The sequence below is a fragment of the Prionailurus bengalensis genome, chromosome A1, assembly GCF_016509475.1.
Source record: "Prionailurus bengalensis isolate Pbe53 chromosome A1, Fcat_Pben_1.1_paternal_pri, whole genome shotgun sequence".
Lineage (NCBI taxonomy): Eukaryota > Metazoa > Chordata > Mammalia > Carnivora > Felidae > Prionailurus > Prionailurus bengalensis.
The window spans coordinates 119,490,763-119,516,564 of record NC_057343.1 but is presented as its reverse complement, the minus strand read 5'-3'; the positions used below and the strand labels follow the sequence as shown (position 1 = coordinate 119,516,564).

Sequence of the window (25,802 nt, the reverse complement as noted above, 5' to 3'; positions counted from 1 at the left end):
GACACCGAGGACTTGGTGAAGGAGGCTGTTCCGCTGGCAAGCCTTTGCCCATAACCAGAGGTGGTGAGTGGCCTGGGGGAATTTCCACTCATGGCTGCAGCTGCCGCTTTCTGGGTAACTCATGGTACGTGTGGGCAGGGAAGAGCTCAAAAAATGAGTTGCCTGGAGCCAACTCATTCTGCAACTTGCTCCGCAGCAGATGACAGCCTGCCGGTGAGTTTTGCAACTACTCAGGATGGGGACAAACTCTCAGTGGGTTAGAGACAAAACCCAGGGCCTAGTGTCCTTCCAGAATACTAGCTGAGATGGGTATAGTGGTACTAACTGAACATTTACCCAAGGCTTATCACAAGGCAGGTCATGGGGTGCTTTGCTCTCATCTCCTCAATCCCCACAACAGGCCCAGCAGATGAGGAAAAAGAACATTTATATGAATTTGGTGTTTTGGAAAATCACAGAAAACCTCCCAGGATGTTTTACTGTGGGCCTACAGTAACTTCCCTCCTGCCTCTCACCTTAGCAAGTACTTGGCCAGCACGGTGTTTACACATGTTTTGCAAGGTTATATCGCCACCACTAAGAGCCCAAATTCCCCGATGGGCCTTATCTGGGAAAAGAAACTGGCTCATTTGCCACTTGTGAACAGCATGAGGCATAAGGAGAATAACTCTAAAACCAAAGTAGCAACCCTGCTAGGTTCAGATGGAGTCACCAAAACTGGAGAACCACAAAGCCTGTCAGGGCTCTGAGCAATTAGCAGCATCACCTTTCCAAGGAACCCATGTTCTAAAGGATCAGGTAGACTATGATCAAGCAAGGACCTTACTCTAAAAAAATACTTTTCATAATTTATAGAAACTGTTTACACAGGATCTGAATTTGAGAATGGAGTGGCTAAAGACACAGTGATTATTTACTTAAGAACCAGCCTGGTTGGGCCACCACACACAGAGAGCAAAAGATATGCCTGTATTCCTAGCAAACTTCAGGACATTCTGGCCTGACACATTTGGTGATGAGTATAGAAAACTCAACTGCTATGTGAATTATTACCTAGGCCAATTACTTAAGGGACATGAGAAATTATCTTGTTCATCATCTGTGTTAATGTCAAGTTTTGGATAAAGGAATTCCTCGCACATTGAATACCAAGTTTTATTTTTTAAAAACTAAAAATGGGTGGATTTAACAGATAGTTATGAAGCATCTACTCTGTGCTAGACCTTCTCTTAGGTGCTGGGAATTCTGAGATAGTAAGAGTATGGTCTTTACTCCCATGGGGCTTATAGTGTCTTGAGAAGAGAGAGACAATCAGCACGGGAGTGGGTTCATCAGGCTAGAACATTTCAGAGGGAAAGTGCTATAAAGAAAATAAGAGGGCGATGTGTCAGACAGTGATGGGTGGGGATCAGAAGGGTCAGGGCACGCTAGGGCATGTAAGCGTCAAAGAAGAACTTCCTAAGGCAGTAGGAACAGGTGTTGCTAAGGCCCAGTGGCAAGAATGAACTTGGTTTACACAAAGAACTGAATAAGCAATAGGAGGGTGGCAAGTAAGGGAGACAACCAGGAAAAGGGAGGTTGGAAAGGTTGGGTAAGGTGTGCATGGGCCAGGTCATGTAGGCATGATTCCATTCTACCTATGTGCAAATGGAAGACACTGGAGAATTTTAAGTAACTTCTGGAACCCGCAGTGTTGCTCAACATCTCATAGAATTAAAAATCTAAAAATGAAAACAAGACACACCCCCTAAAAAACTCAAAGAGAGTGTCATTCCCAAGTGGGGTCACCAAAAAGTGGGGTGCTTTTTGTAAAAGTGTCCAGAAAGCATTTTCAATGTATGCTATGTGTTTATTCATTCATGTAAAAACCGATTCTTACTACTATGTTCCTGGGATTGTGCTGGACACTGAAGGGTTAAAACTGAGACGACATCACTGGGACTCAGAGAATGAGACTAATAGCCAGCTGATGACATCACACTCTGTTGGGGGCTAAGAGCTTCCCCAAATATGCAGGCGTTAACCCACCCAATTTAGGAGGGAGGGCAAGGTCAAGGAGAGAAAATCAGGGAGGGCTCTCTGAAAGAAGCAGTGTTTAATAACACAGCATTCCCTGGAGAAGAGAAGACACAGTGCAAGGATGGGGAAGTGAAATCAGTTCAGCAGGGCCCAACCAGAGAGATTCAACAGAGGCTGCAATGTCAAGCAGGGCTGGACCACTCATCAGGGCCTATCAGTGTGTAAAAGGTTTCTGGAGCTTACGGTATCCATGCGTGAGGGGGCAAGTGCTGAGTTCAAGTTTGCACATTAGAACAATCCAAAGGGTTGGTCAAGGGACAGGAAGACCAGATGGGCAAGGCTTGGGCTACGGTGGAGGCAGCAGGGATGGAGACCGGTGGGCTGATGGGAGAGAGGCAGAACTGACAGGTCTTGATGACTAATGAGAAGTCAACGGTAAGTAAAAAGCCAAGTAAAGAAAGCGGGCCAAGTTTCCAGGCACTGACTATGGACATAGCACTGAAAAGCAGCACCTGACGCAGTCATGGTGATGGGGTCAGAGAAGGCTCCCTGGAGGAGCTCACAGTGGACCTTCAAAGGCACAGAAGATGTTAGGGAGTGCATGCAGGGAGAAGAAACACCAGGCAGAGAGAACCACAATCTCCATTTTTCTACATGTCTCCCCAAGTTGTTAACCCCTTATAATGAAGATGATGCTGTTTTCTTCCTGGTGCTGATTCAACAGAAAGAGCACTGAACTTGGAATCAGAAGGTCCAGGCTTACAGAACAGCCTCCAAACTAAAGACTTACATATTCTCCAAGAGGCTACCTAAGCTCTCCCAGCCTCAGTTTCTCTCATTCATAAAATAAAAGCCTTGGTTGTCCTCTTTATTCGTTCAGCTCATATTTATCGAATACCCCAAACAGCACTATCAACAAGAGCTAGGGAAAACAAGAGTGAACCAGAACTGGGCATGGGTCTGAAGTACGTTTCAGCTTAGTGCAGGCATCAGGTATATAAATGGACAACTGTTAATATGGTACACCAAGGGATATGATAGGGGTTCATGCAAAAATCAAATGAAGTATCTGAAATGGCTCTGAAAATTGCAAAATGCTATAAACATATCTTGTATTATTATTATTATTATTATTATTATTATTATTATCATTATTATTATTCTTGACCATAGCAGTAGCCACAAAATCTGGAATTTTTTCAAACTTGTAGTCTGCTGATGGCATCCTGTTGCCAAAGCAGCTATGGACCAAGGCATAGGCATCTGCTGTATCTAGGTCTATATCCATACATGTGCACACACATATGCTGTTGCTGTCAGGTTCTCTGTGGTCTGGTAATCCATCCTGACAGAGCAGTCTTAGCATTCAATGATGTCTGCATGGAGACACACAAGATGGTTCCTGGTCCAAAGATGATCAGTTTAGTAAAAAAGACACCTAGATGCTAATGATGAGGTGTTATGATTATTGCTATACTGAATATAAGCGGAGTGATCAGATGATATACCACCCAGATAGGACAGTGGGGAGAGGGGTGCTACTAAATTTATACCTGGGCAATGCATGTAACAGGCAAAGTGAGAAATATGGTCCCTAGAAGGAACACAGAGGTCAACTTTTTGCTCAAAGTGATGTCAGTTGAATGCCAGAATCAAAGCATATTGAGACTGTGGCCTGATTCAGTGTACTGTACATTTATGCTTTCCATGAAATTACTTGTCTCCTTTTCATTATTTCTTGCAATATATAATTTCCTTTGCATAGTGGACCCTAAAGGCATTTGTGGATTCTGAAATTATGAGCTGAAAATTGTATAAAGATGATAATGAGATACCTGAGCCTTTTTTTATAGCAAAGATTTACATTACAGTAATGAAATTTAAGTGTCCATGCTGTATCTACAGTTTTGCTTAAAGGCTTGCCACTTAGGTTTACATTAAACCTCTATCTAAAGGAATTTTCTCCTCAGGCTCCAAAATGAACTGTCTTTCCAAGTGCTTTTTAACATTAACCTTCAAAAGCATTCTCCAAGCTACCCTAGGGCTAAGCCAAATTAATTTCTCATTTTTAGACTCGCTCTTTATATACAGTGGTAAAAGACCTTCTACTTCAATGTGAATGAGTGTGGAGGGGATCCTTCTTGTGAATTGGAGGAAAGACAAAAAAAAAAAGAAAGAAAAAAGAAAAAAAAAGAATCTCGGAGATATCCGTGTTACGGTATTTGAAGTCACTACCTTGCCTGAAGGGTTTCCCTGACAGGCCTATAGGTAATTTCCCACGTGAAACTTAATTTCAAAGTAAAGTCCCATGGGATTAATTTCCACCACCTAAAACGGGAGCTTCTGTTCATAAATACGAAACTAGACTCAGTGATTTCTTATTCTATGTCTACTGAGCAACAGATTCCTTATTACACAGGCAACGTGACTTCATCTTCCTTAAGGGACAATGCTTGGCCAATCTTTGGCTTACAGGAAAAGATATACCTCTCACAAAGATGATTCCATCTCATTTCACATGCTGTATTTCAGATGAGGAACTTAAAAAATAAAAGCAGAAAAGGCAAAGTTGGTTAAAAACAAAATTCCTTGTGCCAATTCTCTCTCAAGCCTAAAAAAAGAATAAAATAAACTCAAGCCTGTTTTTTGTAAAAATACAAAAAGCTCCCTCTTCTCCACACCAAGTATATTCAGCAGCCTAAATCTTCTGGATCAGGTGTTTATCAAGAATCTTCTGGGGCACCTGGGTGGCTCAGTCGTTAAGCATCCAACTTCGGCTCAGGTCACAATCTCGCAGTCTGTGAGTTCAAGCCCCGCGTCGGGCTCTGTGCTGACAGCTCAGAGCCTGGAGCCTGCTTCGGATTCTGTGTCTCCCCCTCTCTCTGTCCCTCCCCTGTTCATGCTCTGTCTCTCTCTGTCTCAAAAATAAATAAAAACATTAAGAAAAAATGAAAAAAAAAAAGAATCTTCTACATTTTCGTATACATTATCCTTCATAAAAGGTAAGGTATAATTTTTTTTTCCAGTGAACACAGAAATTTGGTACGATAATGTTTTTTTCTAGAATATCTGAAAAAATCTACTTGCAAAAAGAAAAATATCATGTTAAGGTGAGGTAAGGCGGACATTTTTTCTTCATGACAAGATGACATCAAACACGTTTTCCTTCAGTCACCAGAGTACCACAGTCCTGAGCCTTCAGGTTACCCTTACGCATTTTGCTTATGCTTCCCATGAGTTGCCGTCCATGATATTTATCAATCCTTTTGCTCATTTACTGTTTGTAAATTCTGCCAGCTGCAAGTACAAGCCTAGATGCTTGATTTTTTTTACCGGTTAAAATAACACTACCACTTAGTTACCTGCGAAGCACCAAAAAGTGAAGAATTAGCTCTTATGTCACCTCAACAGCCTTAAACAAGACACAGAACTTTTGGGCTCCTTTTACAGAGGAAAGGAAAAACTTTTAAAGAGTTGGATCAACAGATGTATTCTGAGCACATAAGTTGTCTGCATTCCTTCCTGTAGCTAGCTCCCGATCAAATCTGAAACGCAGTTAAGTCACAGGTTTACACTTAAGCTTCCTTACCTCTGATAACGGACTTGGACACATATCAAAGAACCTACCCGTGTGAACTTATCAGTCTCCGACAGGTATGAGGTTTAGGAGTTCAATATAGGACTTTATTGCTCACTTATTTAGAGACTCAGATGTAACATATCAGCAAGTATTTGGATGAGGGCTGTGATTACTTATGATCCCAGGTAATCCTGTATTGCTACAGGGTTGCCTGGTTATCAACCACAGATTTAAAATACTCTTAGGATGGATAATTCACAACCATGAGATAAAGGTGTATATTTGTATCTATAAATAAAATATATGAATACCTTTCAGCTTATTTTGGCAATAGGGAGGATTTTCTCTTTAATTTTTATATTATTCTATTCCGTTGAATGGACATTATATCAATTGCTAAAACTTCCAAAGAGTATTAAAGGCTATCAGTGTAAAAGGTGGAAAGGGGAAAATAAGTCACTCATTCCACTGACTCTCTCTGCAGAAGTAGCCATTGTTATGGATTTCTTATATTTCCTTTCAGAGATATTGTAGGAACAAACAAGTTTAGGTGTATGTGTTCGCGAAAGAGGGCGAGAGGGAGGGAGCAGCACCAAAACTTCATCACCTTGAGAGAGACGGAGAGAGAGAGAGAGAGAGAGAGAGAGAGAGAGAGAGAGAGACAGACAGACAGACAGACACTGATCCCCCATCTTTAAAAAGAAATAGTAGCAAGTTACTCACACTGTTCTCAACACTGCGTATCTTCCTTAACAATATATCCTGGAGAATGCTCCAATAGTACATGAACACTTGGTCTCTCAATTCTTTGTAGTAACTACATAACTTAAGAGGTGTGCAACACCTTATTCAACCAGATCCTTACCAAGCAACATACAGGTGGTTTCCTGCCTTTCTTGAATGGGACAGAATATCAAAGCTGGAATAAGTCGCTGGGGAGGGGAGGCACTGTATAAATATTAACATTTTGTCCTGCCTACTGCCTTCCTTCTTCCAAAAAGTACTGATGTCTAAATGATATGGAGAGACTATTTGGAAGATGGACGTTAGCCTTCCTGCTGCTACACAGAAGAAGGCAACACCTCTCTCTCTAAAGCTGATAAAGTGTGGGTGCTGCCTGTGAGCAGCAGCTAAATCTGGTGAAGAGCCACCGAACTTTGCAAGAATCTAATTGATTGTGTTGTGGGGCCAGCCTGGGCATCCAGGCAGCCTCCCCCAAACCAGAATTCCCTAAGGTTAAGGAAGTCTCAGTGGAATCTAGGTCAGGGTCACCACTTCCTTCCACATAGCTTGATGCAGAACTCCATTTCTGTTGGGGCTCTAATTTAGGACTTCCATGGGCTTTGGCAAAAAAACAAAACAAAACAAAACAAAACAAACAATAAAACACAACCTCCCCAAAAGTGAGCAGATCAAAAGTCTCTAGAGCTGGACTGGCTGGGCTTTGGGAAAAGTTCCTGAACCTTCCTATGACTCAGATTCCTCTCTGTAAAATGAGGAAAGTAATACCTGCCTAGGAGACTGTGAGGATTAAGTAAAATAATGCCTATATAACTTGCTAAGCAAAGTGTCTGAACTTACTAAGTGCTCAAGAGTAAGTTGATCTTTAATAAAATAATTCAAAGCCATTTTTGTGAGGAACAAAATGCTTGGCAGCACCTAAAAATACGTCGGTTGTAAGTTTTGGCCTCAGGATGACTGATCCTCCAGTCTCCTGACTCCTATCTCTCTATGCCTCCACACTTCCTGCAGGCCCCACAGAACATCACTTCCTGGGTGCACACGCTCTTTGTCTCCTTGTGCTTGCGCAGTTCCATTTGCCTACGAGTCCCTCTTCATGTGGGTAACTTTCACTCCCTTTCCAAGCTGTAGCCCAGGGGGCAACTCTAAGTGTTCTCCCTCTGAATCCCACTGTCCCCAGAGGCCACTTCCCTTGCAGCACCCTCATGCTACCTGGAAAGGGCTGGAGAGCACAGTCTTCATCAGAGCCGCACACTAAGTTCCCAGCACTGTGTTAACACAACTGTAGGCGCCTGGTAACTGCTGCTGAATCCAAATGAACTCCAACGGAGACAATGACTCCAGTCCGTCTCTTTAATTTCCTTGACAGAATATAATCTATGCCTCTGGTATCTTCTTTCAACCAACAACGTGGGTATCTGCACTTCAGGTGTTTATATCCTTAAAAGCCGCAATTTAGAATCACCTGTCATGCAGTTCCTGTCAAAGCATGGCTGACGCCATTGAGGAGAGACTTCCTATACGAGGCAACCTACCTCCCACGCATCCTCCTCCTCATCAGGCAGGACCACCGGAATACTTTAACTAGGTTGTTCTCCACCTTGTACCACACGGAAAAGGTCTTTACTTTAAAAAAAATTTTTTTTGTTATTTTTGAGAGAGAGACACAGAGAGAGAGAGAGAAAGTGGGGGAGGGGCAGAGAGAGAGAGAGGGAGACATAGAATCCGAAGCAGGCTCCAAGCTCTGAGTCTTTAGCACAGAGCCCAATGCGGGGCTTGAACTCACAGACTGCGAGATCATGACCTGAGCTGAAGTCAGACACTCAATCAACTGAGCCACCCAGGTGTCCTGGGAAAAGGACTTTTCCATACTTTAGCTTAGCATTATACTCTACATTTAATCAGAAACAATAGGAGAAATGGCTATATATAGAAAGCCTGAATTATTTTTTGCATACAACTGCCAAAGAAGATGTAATCTATTGTGCTATTCAAGATCGTTAATACACAGACATACATAACACATTAATATTTAAAACTTGCAGTGCTTTCCTTGAACCGACCACTAAACTGCACATACCATCATAACTTTCCCTTCTTTGTTATGACTGCCAGGTAGCTCAGGGCGGGTTAATGCTTAATTTCTCTCCTTTCCTCTTAGCCTTGGTTAAGCTGATGCTATGTTTTCTTCTCTATTTTTTTTCTACCGTGTATTTTGGAAAAAAATAATTGATCTCACATTTTTGTTTGCTTATCAACAATGTTCGGAGAACAGTTGTCACCAGACACCTGGGACATGTAATATATCTGCCTGTACTGTCACCCAAATGTGGTCTAAACACACACACACACACACACACTCATAACCGCGTTTCTCAGCACACAAAGACTTGAAATAAAAAACAAATACCTGCACTTAGGAAAGGTTTGCAAGTCTTAAAAATGTTGCCCCAGTTTTAGCTGGCAACAGGACACAAGCGTGTACGTGATGCGTGCCCGCACAGACTGTGAGACGGATACAGGGCCCAGGCTGTAGAGTCATCCTTTAATAAGTGTAATGAAATCAAGTCTGCCCTGAGGGGGACAATTATACCCAGATTCCAAGCAATAAAAGAAAGGAAAGGGCAAAAGCGAAGAGCAAGTTCAATTCCCCAATTGCAAATCTAACAGCAAATCGGAAGTGCAATCGACAGATACTGGGACACTGTCTATGCCCGATAGAAGGGCTGGAGTTGCAAACGCCCTGCTGCCACCTCTGCAATTCGGAGGAAAGTACAGTGACAACCAGATGGTCAGCTTTTGAATTGCTTTTTTGTTTTGTAATGTTTATTTACTTTTGAGAGAGAGAGAGACACAGAGCATGAGCAGGGGAGGGGCAGAGAGAGAGAGGGAGACACAGGATCTGAAGCAGGCTGCAGGCTCTGAGCTGTCAGCACACAGCCCGGCGTGGGGCTCCAACTCAAGAACGATGAGATCATGACCTGAAGCCGAAGTCGGTCGTTTAACCAGCTGAGCTGCCCAGGCGCCCCTGGTTCCGTTTTTAATGGCAGAAATGAGCAAATATGAGGAAATCTCACAAGTATAAAGAAACACTGCTTCCCTGAGATTAGAGGGCTAAGAAACGCTGAGGGAGAGGAGCATGTCTGTCAGCATAGATCAAGTCTCAAGAGCTGGCTCTATAAAGTCTGCAACTTTGAAAGAAAGGAGGAGTGCCACAAAGCTGTTCCCTTCCCTTCCTGCTCCTTGTGATGGGCAAAACCAGCAAGTGCCTCCCGGCAAAGGAAGGGCTTTATCGGTATCATCTCTGAGTATATGCCCGATCTCAGGACCTCATGGAGGGCTTACGTGTGGGCTACAAACCGTGGCTAGGAGTAAGAGGCTCATCCTCAAGACAATGGCAGACTTGGCTGGGCTTACACTGGCCCCAGTTCAAATTCAGGTCCTGCTGCCTCCCACCACTCTGACCTTGAGGAAGTCATGTTGTTCCGCTGAAACCCATCTGTAAAGTGGGGATGCTGATAATGGCTGATTACCTCACTGGGTTGTAGGCAAGATTAGACAATGTCCACAAAACGCCATGACTAGCACCTGGCAAGAGGACATGGTCCCTAGACATCCATCTCACTCTTTTTCCTTCCTTTGGGACCCCCATCCTCATCCTCTATGTTCTCTGTTCTTTGCTATAGCCTATCCCAACCAACGCCTGCTCTCCTCTCCCTCTTCAACTCTCTCCCCCTTCCCTTTTCCTCTTCAACTTTGGTGTGCCCTGTCTCTTTATTCAGATACTCCTTCTCTGTTCCTATTCTCCCACTTTCTTCTTAGCTCCCCAAACTCACCCATTATCTGAACTCGAGGACGCTAGGGCACGGAGGATTAGAACTAGAGAACGTGCAGGGACTGCTTCAGTTTCTTTCCTTACACACCCAACAGGAGGAGCCGGCCATCACCCACCCACCACCAGCGCAGCAACTGAGCACGGTGGGTGGATGCAGAGGAATACGGGGTTCAAACCCCACCTCTACTCTCAGGCAAGTTAGGTAACCTCTCTGCTCCTGTTTCATCATATTAAATAAGTAAATATAAGGCAAGTGCCTGGCACTTCAGCACTTAATGAATATTAGCTATCATCACCACCACCATCATCCTCAATTATCTTACAGTGACCTGATGTCCTATGATTATATTTTCAACCTGTGAAAGCAAAATTTTGCTGTCAAGAATATGAACCAGGCACGGGAGCATTAAACCAAGCTGTAATTTTCCAGCAGCTCAATGTCATTCTGGCAGAAGAATCAGTTCTTATCCACATTTATAGGTTTTGGACAACGTCACCACAAGTTGGAGGCTTGCACATAGCACATGAGTTGGCTGTTGGCCACCCTGCCGTTTCTGGCAGACCCCCAGAAGATGCCACCACCCAGAGGCCTGTGCCTGAGGAGCAAGAATCCAGGGCTGCTGAGCCAGAAGATACACTGTTCTTGCATGTTCCTGGCTGTCACAGGACAAGGGGCCAGTCCTGTAAGATTCCCTTTTCTCTGCTTAATCCCTTTCTAAGATGCACTCTTTACAACACTGTCATTAAAACTAATGGAGGCCAAACCCCACCACACTGGACTTTGTGTCCTCTAATGATCTGTCATGGGCCCTGATGATGAATCTTTTCTGAGAAATTTATGTTTTTAAATGCATCAACTGTGTCCAGAGATAAGTAGTTAGATAAGTTTTTCTTCGTTTTTAAAAACTATACAATGTTATCCTCCAAGGAGCCAGTCAGTCAGCTGGGAAAAAAAATAAATTTTGCAACAACCATTTGGACTCAAACAAGGGACATTTTCAGAGAACATACCCATAGAAACAATAATAAAAATCAATAGAGATTTCCCTCCAGGGGTGTAAAGCTACCATATCCTTCACTAAGTCCATGTAAGAAAAGCCCACTGTAGTGGACATCTGTGGTCTGAGGCTGTCTCTCCTCTGGGAACTCCCACCCCCACCCCTGCTTCTAAATGATCACAGTCCAAGAACTCTGCATGTCAATCTTCCCTCCCTAGCCAAGGGGGAACAAACGATTCAGGCCTTGCCCAGTAGAGTATCACATACTCCTGGCCAAAGAAACTGGTTAAGGGATGGGGAGGAGATTGAATTTGGAGCAGGAGGGGGTAAGCCCAGATTACTATTCAAACTTTTGTAGAAGAGAGATTCTTTTTTTTTCTCCTGTACTTAGAGTTTATGGGACTGTGTCCACCTGGTGGCAACCATCTTGCAATCAGAAAGAAAGAGCTTATAGAAGAGAAGGAACAGAGAGTAAACTGAGCTGAGAAATGCCAAGAGTTGGGACCTCATGGCAACATCTGAGCCCCTGGATACAGCCATGCCTGAAACTACAAGTTCCCATGCTTCTCAAGAAAATATATGAACCAAAACCTCCATGTTAGCTTAAGTTAGCTTGGTTGAATTTTCTATTACTTGTAACCAAGAATCCTAACTGGTAACTTGCTCAAGCTAACACATAGGATCTTGAATATAACGACTGCCTGTACATTTAAAAAAGTCATATTAGGGAAGTTTACACTAGTGCACAGCTTCCAGAAACACGTGAGAAGGACAGGAATAGCTATAGCTCTTGTTAGTGTCTAGAAAGGTCCTGGATTTAGAGAAATGCAGATACTCCAAAAAAAAAAAAAAAAAAAAAAGGCGAGGACAGTGAATTCAACAGTGCATGATGCTTTGTGACAATGTGTTAGCTATAGCTGAATTGCTGGGATGCAGTTCCTCTAATTCACCTAAAATTTGAGAAAGAGAATGGATGTTATCAATCCAAAAGAAAATAAACACTAGGCTCACTGTAGCAGGTTTAGCACAGTAACTAAAGGCTAAACATAGCAACTCTGTCTAAGGAGTAAAAATAAGCAGGAATTTTCTGTAAAGCTATGTGATCGCTATTTATACTCTCTCCTTATTAAGCCCACTATGAATCTGGCCTGTCACAACTGTCTCTGAGCTGTTCTGCCCTCCCTGAGCCCAGAGTTAGTCTCTTAGAGGTACAGCCTGACTCCAAGGTAAACAGCTCCTGCTGAAAGCTGAAGGTGTCAGAATTTGTCTGATGTGTTTAGTGTTGCATTGTAACAGACAAGAAGAATACAGCTTATTTTCAGACCTGTTTTTCAGGCTTTTTACAACGTAAAGCTCAAAGCAAAGAGGATGAAGCAGAATGTTGTAGGTCCTTGTGTGACACTTAGAAATGAAAACAGGCCCTTGTGGAAGAAAATCCATGCTAAGAAAATAGAGAAGAGTTCCAGATGGTGAGGTCTATTTACTGTGAAGCAAAACTGTGATGAAAGTGGGGAACGTCTCAGGCAGATCAATTACACAAGATAAATCGATTGAAGATGTTCTACTGGGATCTAGCTAGCATGGAATCCTGGAATGGGAAGACAACATTAATAGGCTTTCCCTGCTTTGGTGCCCAAAGAAGTAAAAATCATACTGACATAAGAAACAAAACAATTGTAATATTATAGATGAAAAGCATATGTTCAAACAAAGTCAATTATGGGCTGCTCCTTGCACATGCCCTTTATGTTCCGGCCTCTGGGTCTTTCCATACTGTTCCCCATGCCCAGCATACTCCTGGTAACTTTGGTCTAAACCAAACCCACCTTTCAAGACCCAGTTCAAGTGCCAAGTTGATCACAAAGCGTCCCTCGACCATCCTAGCTTAAAGTCATCTTTGCGGTTAGGGAATTTCAGCAGCGCTTTATCCTGTAGCATCTAAATTCCTCCATGTTGTTCTATAGTTTGTATGTTATATATTAATAACTTAGGAATATATTTTCTATTTCTTTTACCTTTCATTATTAAGGGCACTATGTCAATGTACGTCATCTTTAACACGATGTGCTTACATCCTGAGGATGCTCAGTAATTCACTGAGTGACTGAGGAATACTTTAGTTGCAGGAGTCTGGAACACCTTGAACCAGAGAAAGGTAAAAGGGGTCCAGGAAGCCACCTCTCTAGTATTGCTCTATCTGTGCATAATTGTGATCAGGGCAACAGGTCTTTCTCCTTGTGGGAAACAGGGCTGTTCATCAATCTGAAGGGCAAGAAAGAGTAGTAACCCTTCTTCCAGAAGAAGAAAAACCCCCTAAGAAAATACTATGGTCAACCTAGTTCTAATCCTCTGTGCCCCGCATTTCCCCACACTATTACCAGAACTAAGACACAAAATCTACATCAGTGAACAAGGTTTTCCACCCAATCACTCTACCAAAAATTTAATAATTTTGGACCCATGATTTTATTATAACCATTGAAATCTAAGATACAGCACATTTTTTCCCCTACCTTTCAAAACCAGACTATACCAAATGGAGTTTACTTTATTGAGACATGAGGATTACAAACATCAATTACTGTTTGTATTGTCATATACATGTCAACTCAAGGGGCTGTTGGGTATGAAACGTGGCTTGCTTTTTATCCAGGCCTCTGTATTACTATAGCCTCTGTCTTTTTTCCCCTAAGTTCTCTGTACCTTGCCTCATTAGCGATTAACTTTTGTTAAACGAACAGGTGAAGAGTTACATTCTAAAATACTGGATGATGGGAAATCCAGGAGCCACGTGTGTTATAACTGGGTCCAGAATAAGGTATACCTTGAAGGTGGCAGCCTTAGAAGCTGCTTCCTGCTCAGTTCCTGCTGAAAGGTTGTGTAACCCAGGCACTCTGGCCATAGATGATTAAACCAAAGAAGCACCTGCCTCAGGGTCTCTGGCCCATAGGTGCCCACCAGCCAATGACAGCATCCAGAGCAAAGCTGAACTCAGTCAAACTCTCTCTTTCTCAGGAAACAGTACTGGGAAGCAGAGAATTAGGTAGAAGCACAAGATGAAATACAGGGGAGAGCCGCACTGGGGCTATAAGGGGTCATGGTACTCCAACGCCATGGACGCAGAGCCATGGGGGGGCAAAGATGCACCTTGACCCACCAGACGGCTGAAGGCTGGTGATGGGGTGCAAAGATAGCCGCTCAGCTTCATTTTGGTCCTGGCTTTCCTCCAAGTGGCTCTACAGATCTCTGGCCTGTGCTTCTGCTCCATACTTCCATGATCCTCCGAAGTGACCGGAGGAAGGCATGAGCTCTCCTGGCTCCTCAGTGTACTTAAGTGCGCGCCGCTGGGCGCGTCTCTGGGATTGGTCCACGTGAGTCAGGTTGTGTCACTTTGGAACTGGATATGATGGAGTCCTGGAGGCAGCCTGCCTTCCCACCCTGCGCCCATCCGAAAGCACCTCAGTACTCCCTCCAAAGACATTTCATGTCCTCAGGTATTGTTAAAATAACAACTCTCATGGCAATTATGGCAAATAACTTTTAATGGGCATTTACTATCTAGAAGCCATGGAAGTACGTAAACTACTCCATTTAATCCTCACAACAACCCTACAAGGTAGATACTATTATTATTCCTGTTAAATAGATGAGGCAACAAGCAACTTCTTCATGGCGACACAGCTAGTAAGCAATGAAGCTGGGATACAAACTCAAGTAAGTCTGCCCCAGGGCCTATGTAACACTGTGATACACTGAATAACACAAAGTTCGTTTTACTAAAGACTCATGAAACCCATGGGGGAGGGGAAGGAAAAAAAAGAAAAAAAAGAGGTTAGAGTGGGAGAGAGAGCCAAAGCGTAAGAGAAAACTGAGAACAAACTGAGGGTTGATGGGGGGTGGGAGGGAGGGTAGGGTAGGTGATGGGCATAGAAGAGGGCATCTTTTGGGATGAGCACTGGGTGTTGTATGGAAACTAACTTGACAATAAATTTCATATAATAAAAACATAAAAAATAAAAAAATAAAAAAATTAAAAAAAGACTCACGAGAGGACTTGGAAGAAGATTCCTATCTCTGAGCACATCTGAGAAACTCCGTAAGATTTACTTCTATTTTATTTATTTTTTATTTATTTGAGAGCAACTGAGGCAGCAAGAGTGGAGGAGCAGAGAGAGGGAGAATCCCAAGCAGCTGTGCAGAGCCCGTTGTGGGGCTGGAACTCATGAAGCCGCAAGATCATGACCTGAGCTGAAACCCAAGAGTCAGATGCTTAACGACGGAGCCACGTGGGTGCCTCAGATTTTCTTTTACATAGTTCTGTTCCCCCACAGTTTTTCCCCAACTGACAACTCCATCATTTCTCCTCCCTCTTTTCTACCCAGCCTCCAAAAATCTCAACCTGCGTACCCTACTCAACAAAACCAAAGCAGGGAGTTCTGATTGTACCCTCAGCTTTGCAGAGGCACATGTTCCAGTCTCACAGCTACCACATGGAGCAAAGGCAGTCCCACAGTGATGCACATGTAAGCAGTCTTTAAAGGGTCATATCCTCTCCAGAAAAAAAAATGCGGGGGACATCATTATAGATAGCAAAACTCAGGTCAGGCTGTCTGAGCAAAGTGTCTTCTTTTTCTTCTTTTTACTACAAATTCTTTTATTTCTTGATGAATCTGGAGTAAAAGCAAAGCTTAAGGCTGTGGCAGTGCACGAAGAGGATTCTGCCTGAAATCGCATTGCTTTCCTGGGGTCTGGGGGCCCAACGTACTGATTATATATTCATATTCTCGATGAGCACCTTAGGTTTCCACTGAACATTTTGTACACAGAGAACTCATTCTTCCCAAGGTGTGCCTAATTTGGTGGGATATATGGTGACCTTCTTGTATGAGGCACACCACAAGTGAAGAATAAGGTGCCAAACTGGCTGAGTTTCAACAATGGCTAACAGAGCTCTCTATGGCCCAGTGCAGACCAAGTGGTATCCAAGATCTCAACTCAACTTAGGTTTTGCTAAGTCTCCCTTTGAACTGCCACTGGAACTGGTTAGTGAGGTGTACCTTGAAAAGAATAAACGCCAGAAGGTGGTCTTTCTAAAAGCAGAAGAAAAGCCTGGAAAAATCAGCCACGTGTGCAAAGAAAAATACAACGAGGAAAGTTTCTTCCTTTGTAATGATGAACCAGAGTGCTTGCTTGTGGGCATCTGACCTAATTGACTCATGGTGAAATTAAAGGCAGAACTTAATAACTGGTCTGTGAAGAAGAGAGAATTTAGAATTTCCTTATGGACAAAGAACCAGAAAAAAAGAACCTGCACTCCTTCACAGTTACTTGGCTGGTGCATGACAATTACGTAGCAAAACTTCTTCACTTATTTTTCATTGACTCAGAATTTAAAGAACTACTAATTCCCAAGAACTCTCCTTTTCCATGTAAGTAGAGAAAACAATCCTTCAAGTTATGAATTAAATTTCAATTGAACAAGATACTGCTTTATACAAGAAATTGTTATATTTTTGTCATAAGTATTAGTAAGCTAGATATCTGGGAGGAAAAAAAGTCCAAGAGTCCTAATGAGAAATTCTGGTTGGGGGTAGGGAGGCTTCAAAACACAACACAACCAAATGACAGAATTCCAACTTTTTGTTCCTTTAAATATTTTTTCTCTCTCTCCAGCATTCTTATAGTCCAAATTTTAAATGTTATGGCATCTTTAGGGGGGCCTGGGTGGCTCGTCGGTTGAGTGTCAAGACTGGCTCAGGTCATGATCTCACAGTCCGTGGGTTCGAGCCCTGCGTCAGGCTCTGTGCTGACAGCTCGGAGCCTGGAGCCTGCTTGCGATTCTGTCTCTCCCTCCCTCTCTGCCCTTCCTCCACTCACACTCTGTCTCTCGCTCTCAAAAAATAAATAAAACATGAAAAAAATTTTAAAAAATGCTTATGGCATCTTTTTAAACTAAAAAATTTTTTTAAATGTTTATTTTTGTGAGAGAGAAAGAGAGAGAGAGAGAGAGAGAGAGAGAGAGAGAGAGAGAGAGAGAGATTGAGAGAACGAACAGAGGAAGGGCAGAAAGAGAAGGAGACAGAATCCAAAGCAGGCTCCAAGCTCTGACTGGTCAGCACAGAACCTGTCGCGGGGCTCAAACTCAAGAACCTCAAGATCATGACCTTAGCTGAAGTTAGATGCTTAACCAACTAAGCCACCCAGGCGCCCCAAATGGCATCTTAAATGTAGATCCATAGAGACTACTGTGAAAAACAAACAAGCCAACAAACAAACATTTGGGACGCTGCACCGTATTTTCTTTTCTCAACACAGTGACAATCGGCATTTTCAGCCATAGGCAGTCTCTTGGCTAACAGAATAAAAAAGTTGGTTCGTAAAACTACCACTCCTCCCCCCCCTCCCCACTTTCAGTAAACTGGACTGAAGCAGACAAGGAAATTACAAACTTCAAAGTAGATCTAGAAAATGAAGTAGAGAGATTATTGGAAACCCTGCCCACACAACATAAACTGCAAAGGCAATTCATCCCACCATAAATATTTTTAAGTGAATGACCAAGCCACTCACTTACTACTTAAAATCTGTCTCATTTTGGCAGCAAAACTTGCCCTATGTATGTAGAGCTGATTTCTACCATCTGGGCTGTAAGAGATCTGAGGGCAGAGTATTTGCTCGTCTCTTTCCTAGTGCCCAGAACAGTGTCTTAAACAGTAGGTGTTTAGTATATGTTTGCTAACTGACTGGGAAGGGTCTGATTCTGGCTGATATTTGTGAGGGCTGTAGGGTGCAAGAAGGCTACAGCAGCCCATGTTCAACTGGTGGTGCCGTATACCAAAGGGACACATAAGATAAAGGTAGGTCTGCATTCCAGTGAGAGTTAAGAAAATTTAGAGGGTCGAGCAAGAGCATTTGGTGGGTGTTCTTCCACTAGTAATTATTCACTTGCAGTCTTCCCTTGGGACAGAACTGGGTCTAACTACTGTCTGGGATGATTATGTTGGCCATGTCAATCACTAACATGTGGATCTTGTCTCTACTGGATTAGTGTGTCGAGGATTCCCATGACTCCACTTCTTGATTCTTGATCTCCTGCCAGTGTATTTTCACTGTGACAATTGTACATTGTAAGTACTGCCATGGGATGACTAAGGACATATTTCCTCTAATTCCACTTTCACACAAAGGATCAAGAGGAGAATGGGAAAGAGGATGTGTGAGGGTGTGGGGGCTATTTCTCCACCAGAGGAAGCCAAGAGTTCCATGGCACTCCTATCATGAAGTCTGTGCTGTAAGGCATGGCGGATGGAAGTTAAGGGAGGATACAGGCTTCCTCAGAGACAGAATTGAGGTCAACACATTTGCTTTAGATAAGAAATCTCTCTTGTGCTTCAGCTTTGGGTTTTCCAACTTTCAAGCAGTATTCTTCAAGTCCAAGGACTGAAGTTAGTGGGTTTTCATCATCCTTGTCAAGGATGACTGACATGGCATGGCGTCAGCCTTGCCAATGTCATTGTCCATCACATCCCTAAGTGTCACGACTCTTAGATTCTAATCTGCAAGCTGTACCTGCTTATGTCTTCTAAGGTTGGGAGTACAGTAGTGAACAAAATAAACTGAGTAGAGCTTGCCAACTTGCTCAAAACCCAAGATGATTTCTCTATGTCACTGCTTTCAGTCACTAGAACAACAACAAAATCTCTTTTGAGTGCAAGTAATCACAAACAATATCACTGCTCCTACTCCTACAAAAGAAGCTGAAAAGGATTATAAAAATAATTGTTCCTTTTTTCATTAGCCTGAAGCAGGTGATCCTACTGGCTAGAAGGCAGGGGGCAGTGATGAATATAGGTGATTTAAGCAGTGTGTCTGAGGTTACCAGGGCAACTGCTAATTATTATGGAATAACTCTAGTGTACCTCCATAAAGGTCAAGAGTTAAGGTTTTTCCATTATATATTCTGCTTTAAAATGGGGCTTTTAAAGGAAATTGGGGGAGAGAGCAGATGGAGAATGACAGATGAAAATCAGGTTAGAGAACTATATATAGCACAAGAAAATTGAACTACTTAAATTTCACAATGTTGGTTTAGGAGACGGTGGAGGACTTCACGGGTAAACATAAAAAATGACTTTCTGATTTCCTTAAGTTAGGCTTCTCAAATAAGTAAGACATCTGAAATCAGGCCAGATGCAGGGATCTAACTGCATCTACTTTACGTAGCTCCTTGAGACAAATTTCCTTTCCTGCCTGAAGAGTTACCATTTTCTAACCTGACGTAGAGCCCTGGACAAGAGTCATTTGGCCATTGAAATAATAATTCAAGAAAACTTGACTTCACTGAAACTCACCAAAAGCTATACCTTCTTGTTATAGGTCTTATTCTTCAAACAGGGTCTAACGTCCTTGGTTACTGAGGATGTAACAAATTTTAAAACTTTCACAAAACTCCTCTGTTCACTTTGGCAGCACATATACTAAAAATTCGAATAATAAGGATAAGATTAGCATGACCTCTGGGCAAAAATGACACACAGATTGTAAAACATTTCTTATTTTAAAAATCAAACCATCATGCTGTATGCCTTAAACTTACATGGTGACGTGTGCCAATAATTTTTCAATAAAACTTGGAAATTAAAGCACATTTAAAAAAATCCTTCGCACAAAGATGTACCTCATAAATTTAAGAAAAAAATGAAATGGTGATTTTAAAACTGAGAAAATTTACTTCTGAGTTTTCAAAATGGAACAATCAAGGCATACACACATTAAAAAAATTCTAACGCTACAAACGGGTAGTGGTGAAAGGAAACATCAGTGTCCCCTGCACCAAAGGCCAATGTCCCACGTGCCTCTATGAGAGACAGCCGCATAGATTCACTCCCCTATATCTTTCCAGAAACATTACAAACATGTACACATATCTGCAGGTGTATATATCACTGGAGTCTTACTCATAAGTAGGATTATACCACACACACAAATGGTTTTCAAATCTAGCTGAATATCAAAACCACCATGGAAGTTTAAGAAAAATACCAAAACTCAGATACCACCCCAGGCCAATTAACTCTGAGGCTCCGGGAAAGGAGTGTTGGCATTTTTTTACTTTAGGTTCCCCAGGTATACTAATGTGCATCCTGGGCTGAGAAACACAGCACCCTACTTTTCCCTTAATGGACCTTAGAAGGTTGTTCATACCAGCACAAATACAACTCCTTCATTCCCCTGCTGTACTGGTTAGCAGTATACTCCAGGATTTATTTTGGCAGTCTTTTACTGATGGTTATCCCTTCAGGTCCCACACTGTGGCTTCTATAAGTGATGTTACAATATACATATGCACTGGAGAACATCCACTGTCCTTCCTGCCCTCTTTTCCCTAAGAGCTAACTAACATGGATTACATCCTGCACCCTCTGGCTTCCTGTTGGGGCCACCAAGGTGGGGGGAGCTCGGGCAAGAGATCACCAGCAGAAAGGGGACAGCCAAGGTATTTATTCCCTTGTCTCCCTGAGAGGATGTCTGTACATGGGTGAGCCCCTTGACCAAAATTCCTTTCAAGGGACTGACTCTATAGACCTCTCTTTGCTTCGGGTCTGGCCACCATTTTCTATGCAAGTCCTTCCAGCCTACGGTTGATAACTGGTTGGGTGTGACTAGCCCTGGTTTACTGTACTATCTCTTATGAATTTCCTGCCTCCAATCCTTTATAAATAAACCATCCCTGAATTATGCTATTTTCATGGTGCTGATGTTTCTTCTTAGGATTCTAATACATTATCCTTGGGCAGACATCTTCGCATTTATTTCTTTGTGGGCAATATCATCTTGGCTTCCTCTGAAGACACAGCTTCTTCACTTAAGGCAAAAAGAGGTAAGGGGGGGGGGGGTCTGTACAGCAACTATTTTATCCCTTTACTGCACATTTTTGACAGTGACCCAGCCACAGCCCCATCACCTGTCCAATTTGTAAGGACTATTGAAGGGAACACTGAAGCAATGTCTTGGGAAGAGCTCCACTGCTTCTTTGGGAAAGAAGCTAATAGGCACTAAAAGAACCGCATAGAACCAATGCAGTGAATGACTAAGAGGCAGAATTTCAGAATGCTTTTAGAGACTCTTTTTCTTTTTGTCATAATGACAGTCAAATTTACACAGAGTCACAGGCTGGAAAGGAATTCCTGAGGCTAAATTATCCCCCAGTGAAATCTCAGGATTGCAATTAGGTTCTCCTCTAATTAGTATCGTTCCAATTGGCTCCACCCAACAGAGAAACAATGGGAGTAGATAGATGGCTTGACAAGACTCTGGAGAGTAAACACCTGAGCCTGCTGACTTTGTGCAAACAGCTTGAAGCCAGTCTTGAACGAGGAGTGCTTTGACTGCTTTCAGGGGATTTTGTTATTTGTAGTTAACTTAGTTTTAGATGTTTTATTTTAAAATTACCTCATTATTTTTAATATGGGTTCTTTGTGTCACACCAGGATCAAACAAAAAAATAAACACTGAGTGTCTACTGTTACCACCGGAAAAAATCGATAGTAAGGATTTGTTCATAGTAGGGCAACAGTCTAAGAGCAAACCAGTTGTTGCTTAGCATAAAAGAAAACCAATTTTTGTTAGCCATTTAATTATACAGGCATTAATTCATCTGACCCTCACAACAACCTTGAAGGTAGGTCTTGTTATTACTACAATTATTTTTATTACTGTTATTATTCCTATTTCGCAGAAGAGGTTTAGCTCAGAGAGGGAAAGTAATTGCACAAGTTGACAGGAAACAGCAGGGCCAAAGCTTCACTACCAGGCCACGTGGGTTTTTCCTTACACCAGATCCCAAAGCTTTTTGGACATGATATAGCCCATGTCAGCCTTCAGACAGCTATTTGTAACCATAAATGCTCTACAGAAGGACTGTTGCCCTAATAGTGACATCCATTAGGAAAAATACATTTCCCCCTTCAAAATTAGAGTGTTCATATAGAAAAGCATTTCTTAAACTATAGAATACAGTTTTAAGAGGCTAAAGAGAAGTGCCGTAAAGAGCATGTGCTAAGGTCAAATACATTTAGGAAACATGGTATAACACATGCCCTTTGGGAGATTCACAATGGACATCTTAGTGGCGTAAAAGTCCTCGAGACAAGAATCTGTTCAACTGTATCCAACTCAGCTCCTACTCTTCCCCACCTGTCCCCCTCCTCCTTGCACCAATTTGGGGAATGCTGATTTAAAAGTCTCAAATCCCCTATACATGTTAATGGTCATCTACCATGTTCCAAGCTGTTTTCCTCTCGATGCAAAGGTCTTCATCTTCTCATGTTACACATACAGTAGGTGCTCAATAAAAATATCTGTTGGTTTAATTGGTGCACCAATCCTTTCATGATTTGTGACCAAAAAGCATGCATTTGCAAAGCCGCAGGCTGGCTTCCCTCAGGCTTTGGAAAGTGCAGCCCTGGTGAGCTAACTGGGCTCCTCTGAGAAGCAAACTCATCAGTCATCAGCCTCACAAGTTGTGACTAATCTCAAAGGCCAGAGGCAGGGTGTTCTGAAGCCCCTCTACTGTCATCACTGCAGGGACAACCAGAGTGCTAGGGATGATGCAGGCGTGGTCCTGCAGGCTTTACAAGGAAGTAAATTCTGTGTTTATTCTTGTGGAAGTCCATCCACCCCATGAGCTCTATGCCTGTGGTTCTCACACTTCAGGATGTATCTGAATCACCTGCAGGGCTTGTTGGAACACAGAGCCCCGGGTTCCTCTTCCAGAGTGGCTGATCCAGCGAGTCTGCAGTAAAGCCTGAAAGTGGGTATATCTAACGGGCTCTCAGGTCGTACCAGGGACCCTGAACACCTCACTGGGCTAAGCCCCTACCCTGGAAGACCTACGTAGCTGAGAGCAAAGGAAGTCTACACTGGATCCTGCATGGTTTTCTAGATACTTAATGCAGAGAAGGGGTGAAAAATAAGATCATGAGGCTGTTTCCAACTAGAGATGTGTTCCTAGCTAAGTAAGCATCTGCTTTCCAGACTGACCAAAAAGGTTTAAAAAGGAGCACTTTAATATGATTTTAATTTACTCCATTTAGGATCTGAATCTACCAATAAGATTTCCCCAAGTACACATGTAGGGAGAGAAACAATTCCAAATCTAATTCTAAGGGACAAAAATGGCAACTTGAAGTTCCTTCAAAGTCCCCTCATAGGCTTGAAAGTGCTAAAAGCCATGCACAAAATAATAAGCCTATTTCCTTCCCTAAAGATTGAATCAAAAATTCGAGATTTACAAATGCCTAACACCAACTTACCTATAAGATACAGTGCCATAAGCCATGTCAGAGCAGCTAAATTCAGATTAAATTCACTTATTTCTATGTTTAATTAAGCCCCAAGGCTTTAGTTATCATCTACTGTCACGATAAATTTGGGTAATTGAGATTGTTTAGCAATATTAATTCGTTGACAGAAAGAATACAGAACCTTTATGATGTTAGCTCATCAAGGAGGAAAGAAAACAACAATGTGTGTGAAGGAAAACATTTTTCCATTTGCGATTTCCACTATGCTGGAAAACAGGGATGTGGCTAAGGACTTGAACGATGTCCCGTCCCCGCCTCCTCCCATACCCCCTCTGCTGACAGGCTGTAGAGATCCAAGTGGCACTGACAGCCTTGTTGCTTGGGAAAGAAATCCTGCTGGGTCATGAAGTGTGAGGGCTGCCTTGAGCAATTTTTATGTTAAAAAAAAAAAACAACAACTGCTAATAACCAAACACATTTATCCAATAAAAATCAGATGGGTCATCAGGCAGGAATCTCCACCCTCAACCAAGTGAGGCCAGCTGGGTTCCAAACTGGTGAAGGAGATCTTGGCTATGGAATGGGAAAAGCTGACAGGAAGACACTCAGAAAACAAGAATACGGGTCACATCAGTGACAATCTCTAAAAATGCCAAGGGAATGTGACCTGGTTACTGGGAGGAGTGGTGGCCATGGTGGCCCCAGGAGACTGAGGTGAAAGTGGGATGGTTGTGAGGTGGTCTAAGAAACAACCATGAACGAGCCTGGCTGGAACCACCCCAGAGGTTGTGAGGAGGAACAAGAAGAGGCAACAGATCCCTTGTGGAAAATGATGTTGCTTTCAAATTATTTCCCAAGGTGGAGGATGCCACCACTTTTTCAGGCAAAACAGTCTGAAGAGACCTTTTGTGCCTGGAGGTGGGTGAGAATCAGAATCCTCACTCTAAGAGGAAAGATCCTCCTCCACAGAAAGTGATTCAGCCACACAGGAAAACTTCCTCTTCGAATCTCTGCATTCCAAAGAATGACAAATCAAGATCATTGTAGTAAAATCATAGCTGCCTGTTTGGGTGTAACTCTTTGGACATAAAATCACACTTAGGCGATCAAATTACTTAAAAATATACCGTTTATTATCACCATTTAATGCATACTATTCATTCTGTGATTCATTTGGTCTCAATAAATAACAGCTATGCACACAGCTCAACCCCGTGGGAGGTGGATGTTTCCAAATTGTTCAGCAACAGGCATGCCTACCCCCAAGCTGGTCAGGGTTTCAAGAGGGGCAATGCCTGCCCCTAGAGAAGTTCCTCCTTTTCACTGATAACTCAATGACCGGACTGACAGCTCCAGTGTCACAGTGTCTGATTCCAGGTGGGAAGTTGGTGCGGGAAGGCAAGGGGAACAGCCTGGGACATCTGTCCATGCACGAGAAAGACACACGGAGGTTGAGGGGATAGAGAGACAGGAAGGAAATAGGGAGGAGGGCAGAAGTCCCTCCAAAACAAACTAACTGCTATTCACAGTGGAAAGCACTAAAGTAACTTGCCTCCTTTCCCTCCAAATCAGTACTTCCTCTACTCTGCCTTAGTTTTCTCCACAGAACTTTCCAACATCTGATACACAGGCACTGATGTACCTCCTGTCTCCACTATGAGACAAGACCACGGAGGACAGAAACTCCCTTGTGTGTATCACTCCATCTTCAGCACTCAGAATAACGCCTGGCCCACAGGAGGTGTTCAAGCACCATGTGCTGAGTGAACGTTGACTGAACTAAGTAAAACAGAAGTAAACTTTTGCAGATACCTCTCAAATTTTCCCCAGATTTCATCTGAGAGCAGCTGAATCAAAGTCAGGAGGAGCCAGCACTGCTTCAGAGAAACAAGGCAGCCTGGAAGCAGGCCCTGTTTATCTTCTGAATTCCAGAGGCTGTTCTCTCGCCTCTTCCTGGCCACAAAGAGGTAGAGGGCGGTTGACTGTGGCACAATTTGAAGGCATTTGGCATGCACACACCTTTTAGGTCACCAGAAATAACTTGGAAATGGGTGTGTGTGTTTGTGTGTGTGTGTGTGTGTGTGTATGTGTGTGTGTCAAGCGGCAGGGACATGAAAAAATCATTTTATTTATGGGGCTACTGGGCAGGGAGTTATTTTCTAGGGGTGGGGACCACTCAGGCAGGGAGAACTCCAAGGGTGGGTTCCTCCATGGCTAGAATCATCCTTTATCCTCCTAGCGTGCTTTCCATCTTAACAAGCCCTTCCGTCCCTTCCCCAGCAGTCTGAAGAAAGCATTCACCTAGGAGTTTTTAACTTGAGGGA

At 42.9% G+C, this 25,802-nt stretch overlaps 1 protein-coding gene and 1 non-coding gene across 6 annotated transcripts in view; one reads left to right on the top strand and one right to left on the bottom strand.

Moving 5' to 3' along the window:
• Positions 1 to 25,802, bottom strand: part of ARHGAP26 (Rho GTPase activating protein 26) — a 427,015-nt gene that overhangs the window by 41,969 nt on the left and 359,244 nt on the right. The window lies entirely within an intron of this gene.
• Positions 19,629 to 19,733, top strand: LOC122496641. Its single transcript, XR_006300884.1, has one exon. It is a non-coding gene; the product is annotated as a U6 spliceosomal RNA (small nuclear RNA).